Raw genomic sequence first — 19,744 nt, 5'->3', positions numbered from 1 at the left:
TAATCAGAGAGATTGGAGTTTATGAGTTATCATCTCTGGGAAGTTACTTAATCCCTGTTTTCTGATTTCTGAAGAGAATTTTACCAGGATTAAATACAATTCACATAAAGCACATATTGTGGCATTTGACAAAATACAGGCATGCAGTACATGGAGACCTATAAATTAGTAAAGTAGAATCACTAGAAGACTACATATCTAGGCCACATCTTCTTAACCTCTCCACATTGGTACTTTTTAAATCACTCTAGGAGAGGAGACTCCAAGATATTGACAGGGTAAGAACCACTGGGCTCAATCATGAAAGGGCCTTGTCAACTATGCTAAGAAGTTTACATTCTATTTTGAAAATATCAAGGGAGATTTAAAGTAGGCAGTAGCTTGATTAGATTTGTATTTTAGAAATGTTCTATCTATACAGTCTAGAATATGGAAGAGAGGAGATGAAACTGGAAAGCAGGAGTGGGATACAGAGGCTAGTGCAATAATCCAGCTTAGACATGAAGGTTAGAAATGGTGAACCAAAACAGCAGTGAAGATATAAGGGAAAGGGCAGATTTGAGGATTTTAAGGCAATAAATCTGTCGCATGTGGGATGTAAGGGGGAGGGATAAGCTAGAGGTGACTGCAGGTTCCCGGCTTGAAACCATGGGGAGACAGTAGTGTGAATCCTCAAGAAAGGGAATGCAAGAGGAGAAGCATAAATGAGTGAAGCAATTGTAGAAATATGAGTTCAGATGGGACAGGACATCCCAGTAGAGATGTTCAACAGGCCACTGGCATTATAGTCAAAAGCTGACAAGAAAGATGTGAGCTAGAGATAATTATTTATGGATCACAGAGCCATGGTATTGGATGAAATCAACAAAGAAAGAAGTTAAAGATGGAACCCTGAAGGAGAATGTTGTTTAAGATGAAGGCAGAGAAAGGGAAGCTATCCTCCAAGGCTGAGAAACAGCTACCTAAAACTTGAGAAGAAAACCAGAAGGAAGTAGTGGCATCTAGAGCAAAAGAGGAGAAACTTGCAAGAAAAGAAGGTAACTAACAGGGCCAAACCCTACAGAAAAATGAATAGCACCTTTTTTGAGTAGCAGTTTTGTATCAGGCACTTCACAACTCTTTCAATGAGGAATATTTGCCAATATATGTGAGAAGAGCCCTGATTTAAATAATTACATTTATTATTTCACATATCAAGATGTCAACAGAGAGAAGGCTCCAGGAATAGTATGCCAGAGCTGATCAGGATTTATCCATGAGCTGGAATAGTATCACCATCCAGGAGGGTATCCAACCACCTCTAAAAATTGTAAGTTTCTGCTAACAAGTAGGAAGGAGGAAAAATGAATGTTGGGTAGCCAACCAATAGTATCTGCTACAGAGCATTTATTTTAGATTCCCTTCACAACAATTGTGCAAGGTAAGGATTCTTGTCTCCTTTTTTTTTTTTTTTTTTTTTAATAGATAAGGAAACCATAGAAGGTAGAAGTAAGAACATTTCCAAGAACGCACGTCTTAGAAGTGGAAGATCCACAGTTCAATTCAGGTCTGTCTGATTACCAAGCCTGTATTTTTGAAATAGCTTATAATGAAAGTTTCTTCTACAGCTCTCCATAAAGGGGCACACAGTCTTTTCTTAATATATTTTTTCCTTAGGCACTTATTTCCCCATTCATATGTTTGTGAAGGTATCCTCTCTAAATAAGCTACTGTGTCCTTACATGCCTGCAGCTTCCTCACTTTACAGCTACTTCTCCAACTTGTCGAGATTATTCAGAATTTTAATTTTACTCTGCAAGGTGTTAGTCATTCCTTATAACTCAGGATTGACTAAAGAGAGAAGCACACTGTCAGGAAACATCTTTCAAGCTGTGACCGCAGTCACCTGTGTGTGCTGGGTGACCAGGACTACTCCTGGAGTGTGATTAGTGGTGCATCTACCTTACAGTGAAATGCCCTCTAGAGACTGAGTTTGCCTAGCTTGTTAGCAAGTTTGCTGTGGCACAGTCATATGTCTTACTGATGATAAGGTAGTCTGTATTTATTACTTATTTTACCTATAGAGTAACTCATCAATCTGACACAGAAGAATATTAAATCAGTTCACATGAAATGGGTTGCAAAGCTGGTTTGTTATTATAAACAGCTGTGATGGTCCATGTGTTATCAGATTCATCATCAGACTTTCTCTAGTGTGTTTCCAGGAAACCAGGTCACAGTGATTGATCAACCATGTCATGGACTTTTCTTTACATTCCCTTGTTTCCCCTACATCTTCTTTCTTCCTCTGACACTTGCACCTAACCTTATATCCATTTCCATGAATTTCTTTTCCGTAAGAGAGTTCACCAATTTAACCCTGGAACCATGCTCAGTGATGAAATAGGCACAAACTTGAATAATGGATTTTTTTTTTCTGGCAGCCCCACACAGCTTGCAGGATCTTAGTTCCTGAACCGGGGATTGAACCTGGGCCCTGAGCCCTAATCACTGGACCACCAGGAAATTCCCAATACTGGATTTTAGGTGGACTATTAACCCTCCAGTTTCTACAACCAGTGCCATCTGTGGACATGTTTTCCACATTCCAAAGGGAGAGAAAGGAGAAAATGAAATGGGTGGGCAGCAAATCTAGCACAGTTTGAAGGTAGTATCATTTGATTTAGGTCCCAGTTCCCCCATTGGCCAGTAACTTGATCCTTCTTGCTCACTAAATGTTAGTCTTCTACCCCGTGAAGGACAGCTATGGGATATGAGCAAGACTGACATACAGTGGGAAGATGTTGAGAGATATCAGGAGAATTGTTGATGATAGTAGTAGCTACGTTGATTGAGTGACTACTATGTGCCAGGCACTGTGCTTAGCACTTTTCCATATACAATAATTCTTTTGATCTTTATAACAACGCTGTGAGGTAATCACTATAAATAGCCATAGTGTAGAGGCTTGGAGAGGTTAAGTAATTTGCCCATGGTCACCCAGCTAGGTAGTGACAAACTGAAATTTCAATTCAAGATTTTCTGTCTTCAGAGATAGTAATTCTTAACCATTCTGCTGCTCTATCTTAAATAAACAATAGCAATCTCCTCTTGAATCATTCATTTAACTCATATATATATTGAAATTTTGTTACTGTACCCAGGACTTGGGTTTAAAAAAGGAATAATACTTTATTGGTTCTCTTGGGTATATTATTTCTTCAACCCTCCAAATTTTCCTCCATAGAGAGGGTACAACTCATCTTGGTCTATAACAAAGGTAAAAGGTCTAAGGAAGGCTTTTCAAGGGAAAGGCTGGCTCAGTTCTCCCTAATCCTGAACTGATCTGAGTGGAGAGGCAGCCTCCCAGGAGAGATGGAACATGAGCACTGAGTCACCTGTGGCCAAGCACAGAAGGAATATGGGGCTACATATCTTGCATGTAAGAAGGCAGCTAATGTTTTTTAACAAATTATTAGAGGACAAGTGTAGGCTACTGTGAAAGATGGAACCCCTGGGAGCCAGAGACAACTAAGGCTGTATTCATCCACTTGGAGATTCTTTCCTCTGGACATCTACTGGGTGCTCGTGGAAGGACTGAAGTTAGGTCTAGGGACTGACCCAAGGGAGCATCCATGGATGGTGCAGGCCAGTTGCAGATAAAGCATGAAACATCACCCACACCCTCTCCTCTAAGGAACGAAAACCTGCAGTTGCTTGTGGGAAGACAGCTAACTCTGTCACCCTTAGGTCAAAATTGAAGACCCATTGGGGCTGGGAGAAAGCAAAAGAAAAGAAAAAACACTAGCCCCAGGGTAAGGGGATGGAAATCCCCCTGGGCCAGTTTTTATATGAATCCCACTGCTGAGAGTAGGGCAGGACAAAAGAGAAAGATCCACCCTAACAACCTGAGACCCAGGGCATGCCTAGAGCAGATGAGCAAGCAAAGAATGAGATGTTCTCAATCACAAGGGCACAGGAAAGCAGGAGGTTTGGGTGGTGCAGGAACACTGAGGAAGACTTTCAGGCTGCCAGCTATCACCAAAGATGATGCTAGAAGAATCCGGAGCTTGTGGTGCACTGAAGGTAACAAAAGCTAAAGTCTGATTGGGGTACATTTGGGCTTTCTGAAACTGAAGGTTCATATCAATCGTCAATTCTTTAAAATAGTGTTGCCTTTTCTCTACTTTCATTCCTGAACTCTGATTAGACCTAAGTTAGTCATCTAGTCTCTAAAGTCCATACTCCTCATGTTTCCCATCTCATAGTTTCCCTGTACTACATCCTGGTTTGTTTCTGCAAATTGATGCCTTCAGTTCACTTATCCTTTCAGCTGTATCTAATCTGTTGCTCAGCCTACTCAATGAGTTTGTAAATTTCAAGTATACTTTCTTTTATAGGAGCTATATTTGATCTTATCTGACTCTCCTTTGTCACTTTTGTAGTCTCTTATTTCTTGCTCATACTTTTGGCACTTTAAAAAAATGTATTTAAACTGGAAATTCCCTGGATGTCCAGTGGTTAGGACTCTGCACTTTCACAGCCGAGGGCCCAGGTTTAATTCCTGGTCAGGGAACTCAGATCCCACAAGCTGCACAGCACAGGCAAAATGTTAAAAAAATGTATTTAAACATTTTAAATATACACACTTTATATACCACAACTAATAAATCCAATATCTGAAATCCTCATGCATCTGATTCTACAGCCTGTTTGTTCCTGATGCTTCTCATCCATAATACCCTGTGTTTTCCATGCTTTTTTATTATATTCTTGTTTGATTTAACTTTATGTGGAAAAGGGTCCTGGTGAAACTATATTCTTCCATAAAGAAATTGTGTTTTGTTTAGCCAGATGATAGGGGGCTACAGATGGAATACAATCTAAAAATAAAGTTTTAATTTGCAGGTTTTTAAAAACTGAATAGGTAACATGAATTTGGCAAGAAATCCCAAGAGGGCCAATGTTCAAATAAAAATTCTCAGGGAATAATACTTTTTTTCCTCTCCATCTGTGGCCAAGTTGAAAGCAGCAATTTTCCTTTGGGGCCCTATTTGTGTGTGTGTGTGTGTGTGTGTGTGTGTTTTCTTTCTTGTAACCTAGCCTATTCTTTTGTGAAGAATAGATGGTCTTTAGGGTTCTGGCTTTCCTTACCCTCTCTGGTTTACATGGACTCCTACAACATGGGTGGTCACCTAGATCACCAAGAATTAGTTGATATCTCCAAGACAGCCAGTGGTTTAACTCTTACTCTCCTTTTGGATTCCTGCTTTTTCTTTGTTGTTATCAAGTTGGAATCACTTATAAAAAATAAAGGAGCAGAATGTCCTAGTGATGCTTTTTCGTCTATTCTCGGGGGTCTGCTCTCTTAATCATTATGCAATCTTAGGTAATCTATTTGCTTTTCTGAATTAGTTTTATCATTTTAAAAACATAACTAAGAATACTTACCTACATATCTGACTCTCAATAAGATTCAAGATAATGACTGCAAAGTGCCTAGAACCAAAAGACCTTGCCTGGCTATTAAAGAGTGGCAGCCATTACAAGTTTTATTAGAAGGCTCCCTTGAGATAAATGTCCTGAAATCTTTAAAAACTCCAAACTGGCCACTTCAAGGCAGTCTGATGCTTACTTAGCCCAGAGTGATAGTAACAAAGCAGAGACCTGGTTTGGAGTCCACACACTATTATACTATGGGTGAGGGTAGTCGTAAAGGAAATTTATTTTTTTCTCCATCTGTGTCTCAATAAGAAATGACCTGGCAGCATAAATGGCACATCTCATGTATGAATGATTGCCTCTTAAAGAAAATAATAAATAGGATAGGACTCTCAATCAAGATACCAAGTTTTATTATTATACAGGCTCTTGAAGAGTAACAAGGAGTCTGACTTCAGTGGTATTTGCACTGTGAAGCAAGCATTTTCCATCTGCCAGGGTGATGGTCTTAATGATTACATACACAACATCCAAAGGGTAATTTAATTCACAAGTGCCTGATCCACTTACACTAATATAATTTGAACTTGGCCTGATAGACACCGATAGACATGAAAATAAGATTGCCCTCTCTCGTTTTGGTTAATTTGGCCAGAGGAAAATTAATGCTAACTTAATGTCCATTTGAAAATTCTTAGGTCTATTGGATTTTACACGTGGCAAAACACCATTATTTTTAAAGGTTTTTTAAAGTTTTTTGATGAATAGTTATGTGTTTATGGCCTCTTTGTACATTTTTGTTTACTGTGTTCTGCAGCAATCATTTAAATGTCTGTCTTTCAAAGAAATAATAAATTATGACAGCATCATTAATTGGAGGCTGTCCTATATCTTAGGAAATGTTTGCCTATAAAACTATGGAAAGTGGCCATGGTTTCCATTCTTTCCCATCTCCGGAGGAATGTTTATATTAAATTGAATTGATTTTGCTGGCAGCTTTACCCCCTTCCAGTGTTCACTCAGACTTCAACAAATATTATTTGAACCCTACAATGAGTATCTTTTTGGGTTGGGCTCCCTAGGAAACAGATTTTGCTGGCAGGTCTATTGACAAATGCTTTTGGCTATGACACCTGTTAGTGAGTGAGGAAAGCAGGATTGGGAAAAAGTAGAAGTTGAATTTTGACCCAGTATCAACGAAGGCCTCAGCTAGTCATGGAGAGTTCTGGAGCTGAGGATGGCCCTTCAGAGTTGTCTTAATTGAGGCAAGGGCCCAAGGCCTTTGTACCACTGTACTGACCAGCCATTGGGCTGCGACCATAGAGGGGATAAAACCTTGGGCAAGGAACTTTCTTCTACCAGGGGCAATGCCTGAGAAGGCGCTCAGCTGTGAACGGTCAGCAGCCAACATTCCCAGCAGCTAGGGAAATTCTATGCTTCCATCCTGAAGGTGGGACATGGGCAATGCATTACTGTGTCCCCTAACCCCGGGGATACACCAGTGAGCAAATCAAACATAGTTTCCTGCTTCATGAATATTCAATGTTTCTCTATTTCCTTTACCTTGACCTCCAAAGGTCACACTCATCCTGTGCTTGGTAGCCCTGCTCCACTCTGCCTTCATTTACTTGTTTGGGCTTCCTTTCACTTGAGGACCTTGGAGACAATTATGACCATCATTAGCAATGTTTGAGTCAGCATTGGGCCCCTTCTTGCTTGAGGGAAGAGTTCTATTAGCCCAGTGCTGTGTTCGCAGTGGTTTGGTTCTATCCATGATCTGAAATCACAGCTATAACATGAAGGTATATTTAGTATTGATACAGGGAATGGGCACTCTCCAACATCTCCTTTCCTCCAGTGTCTTTTAGATAGGGCTCTACACTAGCTGGTCTCAAACTATTGTGAGCCGCAGAACTTCTGGAGGCTGTTATTAATGATGCAGAGATATCTGGCCCCAGAGGTTCTGATTTAGCAGGTCCAGGTTGGGTACTGGTACCTGTAATTATAGAAAGATTCTGAATTGGTTATTATGCATTTCAGATTTGAGATGCACTTCTCTACTCCATTTGCTTTGTGATTCTGGGAGTCTCCTCCCCTCACCCAGACTTACATTCCTGACTTGAATATTTTTCTCCTCTGGCCAAATTCTATTCCACTTTGAAAATGAGGGTCAGTGTCACCACTGCATTTAAGGGCAAAATAGCACCATGATTGAGTAAGGTTTCTGCAATCAGACAGGTGAAATCAAATCTCAACTTATTTTATTGAAAACATACAGAACTAAGTTTGCTTATGTAATCTCCCTGAGCTTCAGTTTCTTCATCTGTTATATGAGAATAATAAAACTATTATCTCATATGGCTCTCAGGGTTGTGATGAGGATTAAATGATATAATATTCAATACATGTAAAGTGTTGAGTACACCACCAGGCACACACTAAGTATGCAATGGTCACTTCCCGGTGGGAAGGCAGCACAGCACAGTGCTGCCAAGTGCAGGTTCTTTGTCCGTATGTGGTCAGAAGCGGGACCTCATACAGTGTACTTAATGTCTCTGAGCCTCAGTTTCTTCTTTTTAAAATTGGAGTAATACTAACCTCCATCTCAAAAGGTTGTTGTGAGTATTTGAGACAATAATACCTGTAAAGTACTGTGTACTTTCCTGGCACCTAGGAAGGATCTCAGCAAATATCTGTTATCATTATTCTATGAAGATATCCTGCCTTTTCACACACGATGCAGAATTTACTTTTCCTCTTTGGCATTTCCATAAAACTGTTCATACCCTTATGAAAGTATTCATATTACTTAACAATTATCCTGGAGAGGCCTTCAAGATGGCAGAGGAGTAAGACATGGGGATCACCTTTCTCCCCACAAATACATCAGAAATACATCTACATGTGGAACTCCTACAGAACACCTACTGAATGCTGGCAGAAGACCTCAGACCTCCCAAAAGGCAAGAAACTCCCCATGTACCTGGGTAGGGCAAAAGAAAAAAGGAAAAACAGAGACAAAAGAATGGGGATGGGACCTGCACCAGTGGGAGGGAGCCGTGAAGGAGGAAAGGTTTCCACACACTAGGAAACCCCTTCACTGGTGCAGATGGGGGTGGCGGGGGTGAAGCTTTGGAGCCATGGAGGAGAGCGCAGCAACAGGGGTGCAGAGGGCAAAGCGGAGAGATTCCCACACAGAGGACCGGTGCCGACCAGCACTCACCAGCCCGAGGCTTGTCTGCTCACCCACAGGGATGGGTGGGGTCTGGGAGCTGAGGCTTGGGCTTCGGTCGGATCCCAGGGAGAGGACTGGCGGCGCGAACACAGCCTGAAGGGGTTAGTGCGCCACGGCTAGCCGGGAGGGAGTCTGGAAAAATGTTTGGACCTGCCTAAGAGGGAAGAGACCATTGTTTCAGGGTGCGCGAGGAGAGGGCATGCAGAGTTCCGCCTAAAACGAGCTCCAAAGACTGGCGCGAGCCGTGGCTATCAGTGCAGATATAAGTGCGGACCCCAGAGACTGGCATGAAATGATAAGGCTGCTCCTGCAGCCACCAAGAAACCTGCGTGCAAGCACAGGTCACTATCCCCACCTGCCCTCCCGGGAGCCTGTGCAGCCCGCCACTGCCAGGGTCCCGTGATTCAGGGACAATTTTCCCGGGAAAACACAAGGTGTGCCTCAGGCTGTTGCAAAGTCACGCCAGTCTCTGCACTGCAGGCTCGCTCTGCATTCTGTACCCCTCCCTCCCCCACCCCACCCCCAGCCTGAGTGAGCCACAACACCCTAATCAACTGCTACTTTAACCCCGTCCTGTCTGAGCGGGTAACAGATGCCCTCAGGCGACCTACAGGCAGAGGCGGGGCCAATCCAAAGCTGAACCCCAGGAGCTGGGCGAACAAAAAAGAGAAAGGGAAATCTCTCCCAGCAGCCTCAGAAGCAGCGGATTAAATCTCCACAATCAACTTGATGTACCCTGCACCTGTGGAATACCTGAACAGACAAGAATCATCCCAAATTGAGGAGGCGGACTTTGGGAGCAACAGTAGACTTGGGGTTTGTTTTCTGCATCTAATTTGTTTCTGGCCTCATGTTTATCTTAGTTTAGTATTTAAAGTTTATTATCATTAGTAGATTTGTTTATTAATTTGGTTGCTCTTCTTTCTTTTTTATTTTTAATATTTTTTATTTTTAATAATTTTTAAATTTTTTATTTTAATAACGTTCTCTTTCTTCTTTCTTTCTTTCTTTCTTTCTTTCTTTCTTTCTTTCTTTCTTTCTTTCTTTCTTTCTTTCTTTCTTTCTCTTTCTTCCTTTTTTTCTCCCTTTTCTTCTGAGCTGTGTGACTGACAGGGTCTTGGTGCTCTGGCCGGGTTTCAGGCCTGTGCCTCTGAGATGGGAGAGCCAAGTTCAGGGTATTGGTCCACCAGAGACCTCCCGGGTCCACGTAATATCAAACGGCGAAAGCTGTCCCAGAGATCTCCATCTTATTGCTAAGACCGAGCTCCACTCAACGACCAGTAAGCTACAGTGCTGGACACCTTATGCCAAACAACTAACAAGACAGGAACACAATCCCACCCATTAGCAGAGAGGCTGCTTAGAATCATAATAAGGTCACAGAGACCCCAAAACACTCCACCGGGCATGGTCCTGCCCACCAGAAAGACAAGATCCAGCTTCATCCACCAGAACACAGGCACTAGTCCCCTCCACCAGGAAGCCTACACAATACACTGAACCAACCTTAGCCACTGGGGGCAGACACCAAAAACAATGGGATCTATGAACCCGCAGTCTGTGAAAAGGAGATCCCAAACAAAGTAAGTTAAGCAAAATGAGATGACATAGAAACACACAGCAGAGAAAGGAGCAAGGTAAAAACCCACCAGACCAAACAAATGAAGAGGAAATAGTCAGTCTAGCTGAAAAAGAATTCAGAGTAATGATAGTAAAGATGATCCAAAATCTTGGAAATAGAATGGAGAAAATACAAGAAACGTTTAACAAGGACTTAAAAGAAACAAAGAGCAAACAAACAATGATGAACAACACAATAAATGAAATTAAAAATTCTCTAGAAGGAATCAATCACCGAATAACTGAGGCAGAAGAATAGATAAGTGACCTGGAAGGCAAAATAGTGGAAATAACTACTGCAGAGCAGAATAAAGAAAAAAGAATGAAAAGAATTGAGGACAGTCACAGAGACCTCTGGGACACATTAAATGCACCAACATTCGAATTATAGGGGTCCCAGAAGAAGAAGAGAAAAAGAAAGGGACAGATTATAGTTGAAAACTTCCCTAATATGGGAAAGGAAACAGTCAATCAAGTCCAGGAAGTGCAGAGAGTTCCATATAGGATAAATCCAAGGAGAAACACACCAAGACACATATTAATCAAGCTACCAAAAGTTAAATACAAAGAAAATATATTAAAATCAGCAAGGGAAAAACAACAAGTAACATACAAGGGAATCCCCATAAGGTTAACAGCTGATCTTTCAGCAGAAACTCTGCAAGACAGAAGGTAGTGGCAGGACATATTTAAAGTGATGAAAGGGAAATAACTACAACCAAGACTACTCTACCCAGCAAGGATATGATTCAGATTTGATAGAGAATCAAAAACCTTTAGAGACAAGCAAAAGCTAAGAGGATTCAGCACCCCCAAACCAGCTTTACAAAAAATGCTAAAGGAACTTCTCTAGGCAGGAAACACAAGAGGAGGAAAAGACTTACAATAACAAACCCAAAACAATTAAGAAAATGGTAATATGAACATACATATCAATAACTACCTTAAATGTAAATGGATTAAATGTTCCTGCCAAAAGACATACTCTGGCTGCATGGATACAAAAACAAGACCCGTATATATGTTGTCTAAAAGAGACCACTTCAGACCTAGGGACGCATACAGAATGAAAGTGAGGGGATGAAAAAAGATATTCCATGCAAATGGAAATCAAAAGGAAGCTGGCATAGCAATTCTCATATCAGACAAAATAGACTTTAAAGTAAACTCTATTACGAGAGACAAAGGAGGACACTATGTAATGATCAAGGGATCAATCCAAGAAGAAGATGTAACAATTGTAAATATTTATGCACCCAAAATAGGAGCACCTCAATACATAAGGCAAACACTAACAGTAATAAAAGGGGAAATTGGAAGGTGGCACAGAGGGAGAAGACTCAAATCAACAGAATTAGAAATGAAAAATGAGAAGTAACACCTGAGACTACAGAAATAGAAAGGATCATGAGAGATTACTACAAGCAACTATATGCTAATAAAATGGACAACCTGGAAGAAATGGACAAATTCTTAGAAAAGCACAATCTTCTGAGACTGAACCAGGAAGAAATATAAAATATAAACAGAACAATCACAAGCACTGAAATTGAGACTGTCATCAAAAATCTTCCAACAAAAACCCAGGACCAGATGACTTCACAGGCAAATTCTATCAAACGTTTAGAGAAGAGATAACACTTATCCTTCTCAAACTCTTCCAAAATATAGCAGAGGGATGAATACTCCTAAACACATTCTATGAGGCCACCATCACCCTGATACCAAAACCAGACAAAGATGTGACAAAGAAAGAAAACTACAGGCCAATAACTCTGATGAACGTAGATGCAAAAATCCTCAACAAAATACTAACAAACAGAATCCAACAGCACATTAAAAGGATCATACACCATGATCAAGTGGGGTTTATCCCAGGAGTAGATTCTTCAATATACACAAATCAAATCAACCAATGTGACAAACCATATTAAAAAATTGAAGGAGAAAAAGCACATGATCATCTCAATAGATGCAGAAAAACGTTCAACAAAATTCAACACCAATTCATGATAAGAACCCTCCAGAAAGTAGGCATAGAGGGAACTTAACTCAACATAATAAAGGCCATATAAGACAAACCCACAGCCAACATCGTTCTCAATGGTGAAATACTAAAACTATTTCCTCTAACATCAGGAGCAAGACAAGGTTGTCCACTCTCACCATTATTATTCAACATAGTTTTGGAAGTTTTAGCCACAGCAATCAGAGAAGAAAAAGAAATAAAAGGAATCCAAATCAGAAAAGAAGAAATAAAGCTGTCACTCTTTGCAGATGACATGATACTATACATAGAGAATCCTAAAGATGCTACCAGAAATCTACCAGAGCTAATCAATGAATGTTGTAAAGTAGCACGATACAGAAGTAATGCACACAAATCTCTTGCATTCCTAGACCCTAATGATGAAAAATTTGAAAGAGAAATTAAGGAAACACCACCATTTACAATTGCAACAAAAAGAATAAAATACCTAGGAATAAACCTACCTAAGGAGACAAAGGAACTGTATGCAGAAAACTATAAGACACTGATGAAAGAAATTAAAGATGATACAAAAAGATGGAGAGATATACCATGTTCTTGGATTGGAAGAATGAACATCATGAAAATGACTATACTACCCAAAGCAATCTACAGATTCAGTGCAATCCCTATCAAATTACCAATGGCATTTTTCACAGAATTAGAACAAAAAATATCACAATTTGTATGGAAACACAAAAGACCCTGAATTGCCAAAGCAATCTTGAGAAAGAAAAACACACCTGGAGGAATCAGGCTCCTGGACTTCAGACTATACTACAAAGCTACAGTAATCAAGACAGTATGGTACTGGCACAAAAACAGAAATATAGCTCAATGGGACAGGATAGAAAGCCCAGAGATAAACCCACACACATATGGTCACCTTATCTTTGATAAAGGAGGCAAGAATATACAGTGGAGAAAAGACAGCCTCTTCAATAAGTGGTGCTGGGAAAACTGGACAGCTACATGTAAATAATGAAATTAGAACACTCCCTAACACCATACACAAAACTAAACTCAAAATGGACTAAAGACCTAAATGTAAGGCCAGTCACTATAAAACTCTAAGAGGAAAACATAGGCCGAACACTTTATGACATACATCACAGAAAGATCCTTTTTGACCCACCTCCTAGAGAAATGGAAATAAAAATAAAAATAAACAAATGGGACCTAATGAAACTTAAAAGCTTTTGCACAGCAAAGGAAACCATAAACAAGATGAAAAGACAGCCCTCAGAATGGGAGAAAATATTTGCAAATTAAGCAACTGACAAAGGATTAATCTTCAAATTTTACAAGCAGCTCATGCAGCTCAATATCAAAAAAACAAACGACCCAATCCAAAAATGGGCAGAAGACCTAAGTAGACATTTCTCCAATGATAATATACAGATTGCCAACAAACACATGAAAGTATGTTCAACATCACTAATCATTAGAGAAATGCAAATCAAAACTACAATGAGGTATCATCTCACACCAGTCAGAATGGCCATCATCAAAATATCTACAAACAATAAATGCTGGAGAAGGTGCAGAGAAAAGGGAACCCTCTTGCACTGTTGGTGGGAATGTAAATTGATAGTCACTATGGAGAACAGTGTGCAGGTTCCTTAAAAACTAAAAATAGAACTATCATACGACCCAGCAATCCCACTACTGGCCATTTACCCTGAGAAAACCATAATTCAAAAAGAGTCATGAGGGCTTCCCTGGTGGCGCAGTGATTGAGAGTCCGCCTGCTGATGCAGGGGACATGGGTTCGTGCCCCGGTCCAGAAAGATCCCACATGTCGTGGAGTGGCTAGGCCCATGAGCCATGGCCGCTGAGCCTGCGCATCCGGAGCCTGTGCTCCACAGCAGGAGAGGCCACAACAGTGAGAGGCCTGCATACTGCAAAAAAAAAAAAAAAAAAGAGTCATGTACCACAATATTCATTGCAGCTCTATTTACAATAGCCAGGATATGGAAGCAACATAAGTATCCATATCATAAGGTGAATGGATAAAGAAGATGTGGCACATATATACAATGGAATATTACTCAGCCATAAAAAGAAACAAAATTGAGTTATTTGTAGTGAGGTGGATGGACCTTGAGTCTGTCATACAGAGTGAAGTAAGTCAGAAAAAGAAAAAAAAAATACTGTATTCTAACACATATACATGGCATCTAAAAAAAAATGGTTCTGAAGAACCTAGGGGCAGGACAGGAATAAAGACACAGATGTAGAGAATGGACTTGAGGACACAGCGAGGGGGAAGTGTAAGCTGAGATGAAGTGAGAGAGTGGCATGGACATATATACACTACCAAATGTAAAATAAATAAGTAGTGGGAAGCAACTGCATAACACAGGGAGATCAGCTCAGCACTTTGTGACCACCTAGAGGGATGGGATAGGATGGATGGGAGGGAGATGCAAGATGGAGGAGATATGAGGATATATGTATATGTATAACTGATTCACTTTGTTATAAAGCAGAAAATAACACACTATTGTAAAGCAATTATACCCCAATAAAATTTTTTTTAAAAATTAAAGAAATTAGCCCCATGTTTCTTCATTAGGCCTTGTTATATTATATTATATCAATTATATTATATTATACGATATTTTATTTTGTTATGTATATACACATATAAAACAACCTCATAGGTGTTCAATAAATGTTATTGAATCCCTGAAGCAACCCAAAATCATTAGGTAAGTTTTTTTATTAGATCAACAAGAGGTTCTTTGAATCGGTCCTTAAAATGGCCAGAAAATCTGGCTTATATGTGACCTGATTTATTTTTGGATAACTAACAACATCCCAGACTCATCATGTGTTTAATGAGAGGCAGGAAGTGCATTGCTTTCCTGGAACAGCTTAATAAAGTCCTCAGTGTATGATGCTAAAGGGGAAGATGAGAAAATGAATAAATTAATGCTTGCCAAGAGCAAGAAGCTCTGGAGAAGAAAGAAGTTGCATAATAATATAATGGCTGTGGGTCATGCATGGCCAGAATTTTTCTCCTTTAATCGTTGAGGGAACTCAATCTTTTACAGTAAACAGGTACACTATCTCTACAGCTTTTGTGAGATTGAATTAGGCAGGAGACTCAGATTATTTCCATTTTGCAGATGGGGAAACTGAGGCATGACATAGGCATAGATTTTCCCTATGCCACATACCAATGAAGTGATGCATATAATAAAAATAGCTAGTGGTTGTGAAGAATCTACTATGTCCCCTCACTCTTAGGTTTATTATAAACATTATCACTAATTTTCACATCTATCCTGGCAGGTAAATATTAGCAACTTGAAGTTCAGAGTGGTTAAGTGACTTGCCTAAGGTCACAGAGTGATTAAGTGACAGAATTTGGGATCATCCTGTATGATTCCAGAGTCCATGCTCTTTGCACTACATCAAGACCAGGCATTCTGATCTCTAGCCTAGAAGATTGCACTGTGGGATAGGGAAACAGTACTGGCTTTTGAAAACCCTGTGATTAAGTTTCAAGATTTCAGAGAGCAGTACACAGGACCCGGTTGAAGGTGAATTTAGCCTCAGGTGAATGCTGCTGCAAAACCAGTTGTTCCTGGTTTAACGAATGTGATTAAGTTGCAGTGGGAAGTGGGTTCGAGAGAAAGAGTTTCAGGGCCCTGCTCTGGCTCAGTGGAATATATAGTGCAGGGATCCAGCCGTCAGCTGGAAAGAGGAGCCTCTCACAGGGAGTGGACTGCTATCTCTCGCTTGAGCGTCCTGCAGAGAGGAGCAGGAGAGAGAGGTTGTAAGCTCGTGCGGTCTTGGGGAAAGCGTGGACTGCACAGCCAGACAGGCTAGGTTTAAATCTTCTTTCTCACATTCTCTAGGATGTGCCTCGGGTATGTTCCTTCACCTAGCTGAGCCACTGCTTCCCAGTTGGGAAATCAGAGACATTTTCACAGCAATGTGATGATGATTACAAGAACTTATGATTAAGTTCTGCCAGTCTCAGAGCAGGTAGTTTGACCTTCCAGCTCTGGGATGGCTGGGAGTCAGAAAGCAATCAGAAAGCCAAGCTGCTTCACTGGGGGATGAGGTGACTCAGGGCAGCCCAGGCTGGTTTGTGGTTACCAGCATAGGCCAGACCTTGCCTTTACTGCCCTGCAGGAAGGAATAGGTCATGGTTCCGGTTCACTAGCTGGTATGAGGTAGTTTCTACCAGGCTAGCGTAGAAGAATGAGGCAGTGAGAATAGGAATCGCTCAAGGCGAGATTACGTCCTGGGGAAACAGCACCAGGCCGCCTTGCTCTGCCCAGAAAGCAGCAACCTGCAAGTTGGGGCTACAGAGTCCCCGGGTATGGGAAGGGGTAGGAGAGAAATTGTCTACTTCTCAAGGCCACTTTCAGGCCTCTGATACATCACCCACACCCTTGAGCAGAGTGTGAAAATGGCACCCAGCCCTGCCAGCTCCCCCTCCTTGTAATTTGCCTGATGAACAACAGGCTCTCAGGGGCACAGCTTTAGTAGAGTGAGAGCTTTCCAAGTCCAGACTGAATGGAGCCGACATGGCACCAGGGCCTTGGCATTTATTATTCCTGGGGAGACTTGAGCTCTCCTGTAATTTGCAATTAATATGGTGAACTGTTTCTCACTTGTCGGCAACCTTGACTGAGGGCCTGCCCTGCAGAGCACAGCTGCACAGATGAACTTAGAGTCCTGACTTTGAAGCACACGGTATGGAATGGGAGCTTACTAACTGAAGGGCTTTGAACTCCCTGAATTTCAATTGCCCCATCTGTAAAATGGGAATAGTGTTAATATAACCTGATGCAAATGAACAAACGCATTTTCAGATACTTTCTCTAAAGCCTGGCACTTGTTAGATGCTCCATAAATGCTACCAATACAGTGAATAGTAGAATAGTTGTATTCTCAATGTGGTCACACTGAAAAGCAAAGGAAATAATGATAGAATGAAATGCACAGATTGCATGACTAGAAAGAAACATGGGCTGCAGAATTATGTAGAATGACCTTAAAAGCATTTATTTTCAGACAGATGGCCACACTGTCACTGATGAAAGCCAGTCAGCTCTAAGGGGGCCTCGGCTTTAGAACTGCATTTTATATGAGAAGGATTTTTAACTGAGTTATCATATGGCTCAGGGGTGTGGGTGATAATTTCGTTCATTCCACAGATATTTTTACTGCCTCCCATGTACAAAGATTTCAAAGTAAAACAACTGCCACATCCAGACTAGAGTGATTGGAATTATTTGGGTCGAAACTAAAAAGAAGGTAGTTTTCCCTGTGCGTTTTCAACTGGTTCTTTCAGCATTCCCTTTCCGCCGGGTGTCTTCTCCCCCAGCACATCCCATCTCAGCACAAGTGTCCTTAGTCATCTCTTAGGGTCTCCCTCTCTCCCGGATGTCAGTCAGAACTTCCCTGTCCTTCCTCATTGTCTTTGGTTTTTCAGGGCCCAGTCTCGGCTAACTATGAGAAATTGAACTGGGAGACCACATTGCACATCATATTAATGATTACAATCCCATTATAGTCTTAACCATCTGAGAAATATTTACAGCATAAACAGGGACGGGTTGGGGACTTCACACACTGGCCCAAGGAACAGAATCTAATAGGACTTAAGACGCTGCAACAGGAAGATGAGGTATGTACAGATATTTTTGCTTCCTACTCTGTCATTTTTTTTTTGCCAAAATATGGGAAGAAGGGAAGCAAAAAATTTGCAGAAAGAACAATGGGCCAGATGTTGACTTGGGCTTTGGAAATATGTAAATGAATAAGACAGTCTGAACAAGTTTTAAGTAGAAAAGAGGATGTGATTTGGAAAGTGCTAAGATACCTAATACTTTTTTCCTCCAAATAGAGCTCTTTTTTTTTCTTTTCTTTTTTGGTACGCGGGCCTCTCACTGTTGTGGCCTCTCCCGTTGCGGAGCACAGGCTCCGGACGCTCAGGCTCAGCGGCCATGGCTCACGAGCCCAGCCGCTCCGCGGCATGTGGGATCTTCCCGGACTGGGGCACGAACCCGTGTCCCCTGCATCAGCAGGCGGACTCTCAACCACTGCGCCACCAGGGAAGCCCTTAAATAGAGCTTTTAGCCATGTTATGATTGTGACATTTTCTTAATATTTCCCCCTGTGTTGAAATCTCCTATGCTTGTCACCTCTCACCATCCACCTAACCCATTTCCTGTTTGACCTCTTGGATCAATCCTTAAAATGCTCCAGGTCACAAAGTAGACATTTAAAAGGGAATTTGTGATTGTGCTGACACAGTGCTTCTGCTAAGCGGTCAACCCTTAAGTTTGTTTTCCTGGCATTTTAATACAATGGTCACATCAGGGAGGTTCCTTCAATCAGGCCTATAATAAGGATTCACAGGTGAATATTAGTTCTTATCAAAATGTGATTATTTGTTTATATTTACAGTCTAGGGTCAAAATTTTTTTTCGTGGGGAAATACCTTTGAAATCATAATTCAAGTAGAAAGTCTGGTTCATTAAGAAACTTTAATTTTATTTACAAATATACAGAAAGGAACCTAAGGCTTATTTGAAGTTGTTTGATTAAAATTTTATAATACTGTATGGGTTAAAATTCAGGAAATATCAGATTTTAAAATTTTTAACCTGATACTTTCTAGAATGTGGAATTTAAAATTAGGTCTTTGAAGGCAGAAGCAGTGCTCCGTAGTTTATCCTCTCTTGGTAGCAATTCATAGTCATAAAATATTAGGAAAGAATCCTTTGGAGCAGGGACCCACGGTCTGTGGTTGGACTCAAGGTGTCCATAACGTCCCTGAAAATGTATGTTAAAAGTCTAATGTATGCACTTTCTTCTGGAAGGAAGGTTTAGTGTTTTCATCAGATTCTCAAAGTTGTCTTTGATCTTTAGAATGCTAAGAATCACAATCTTGGAAATAAGCTACACCGACCTCCTCATTTTACCCGTTGGGAAACTGCCCACTCCCTCCCAAACTTGTACGGTTAAGCAACTTGCCTGACAGTCTACATGAGTGCAAGGCAGATCCCAGGCATAGACGAAAGTCTGTGGACTTCAGGAGCATAAGAATTAGAACCATCTGCACTAACACCAGTATCTTCTGGATCTTTTAGGCAAACAAAAGATATTAAGTTTAGTTTTCAATAATATTATTTTTCACCGTAATTGTAAATGGCTCATTAACATTGATGAGGAGCTGTAATTTTATCAGTGAAACCCTGCATCACTTAGGTTTACTGGCATCCAGTTTGGCTCTGATTTAGGACAGGGGCTGCATATGTGCTGGAATAAACACTCCCTCCCTGCCTTTCTCCTGCACTGCATCCTGCTCACATGTTTGGTGCCAGTGGCAAGTATTTGGCCTCTTCTGATGAAGCCCTGGAGTTGAGGGATGCTGTCTGCTTTTGTTACATGGAAAATTACTGCCATAT

The sequence above is a fragment of the Kogia breviceps genome, chromosome 1 (assembly GCF_026419965.1).
Source record: "Kogia breviceps isolate mKogBre1 chromosome 1, mKogBre1 haplotype 1, whole genome shotgun sequence".
Lineage (NCBI taxonomy): Eukaryota > Metazoa > Chordata > Mammalia > Artiodactyla > Physeteridae > Kogia > Kogia breviceps.
This window is presented reverse-complemented; position numbering follows the sequence as displayed.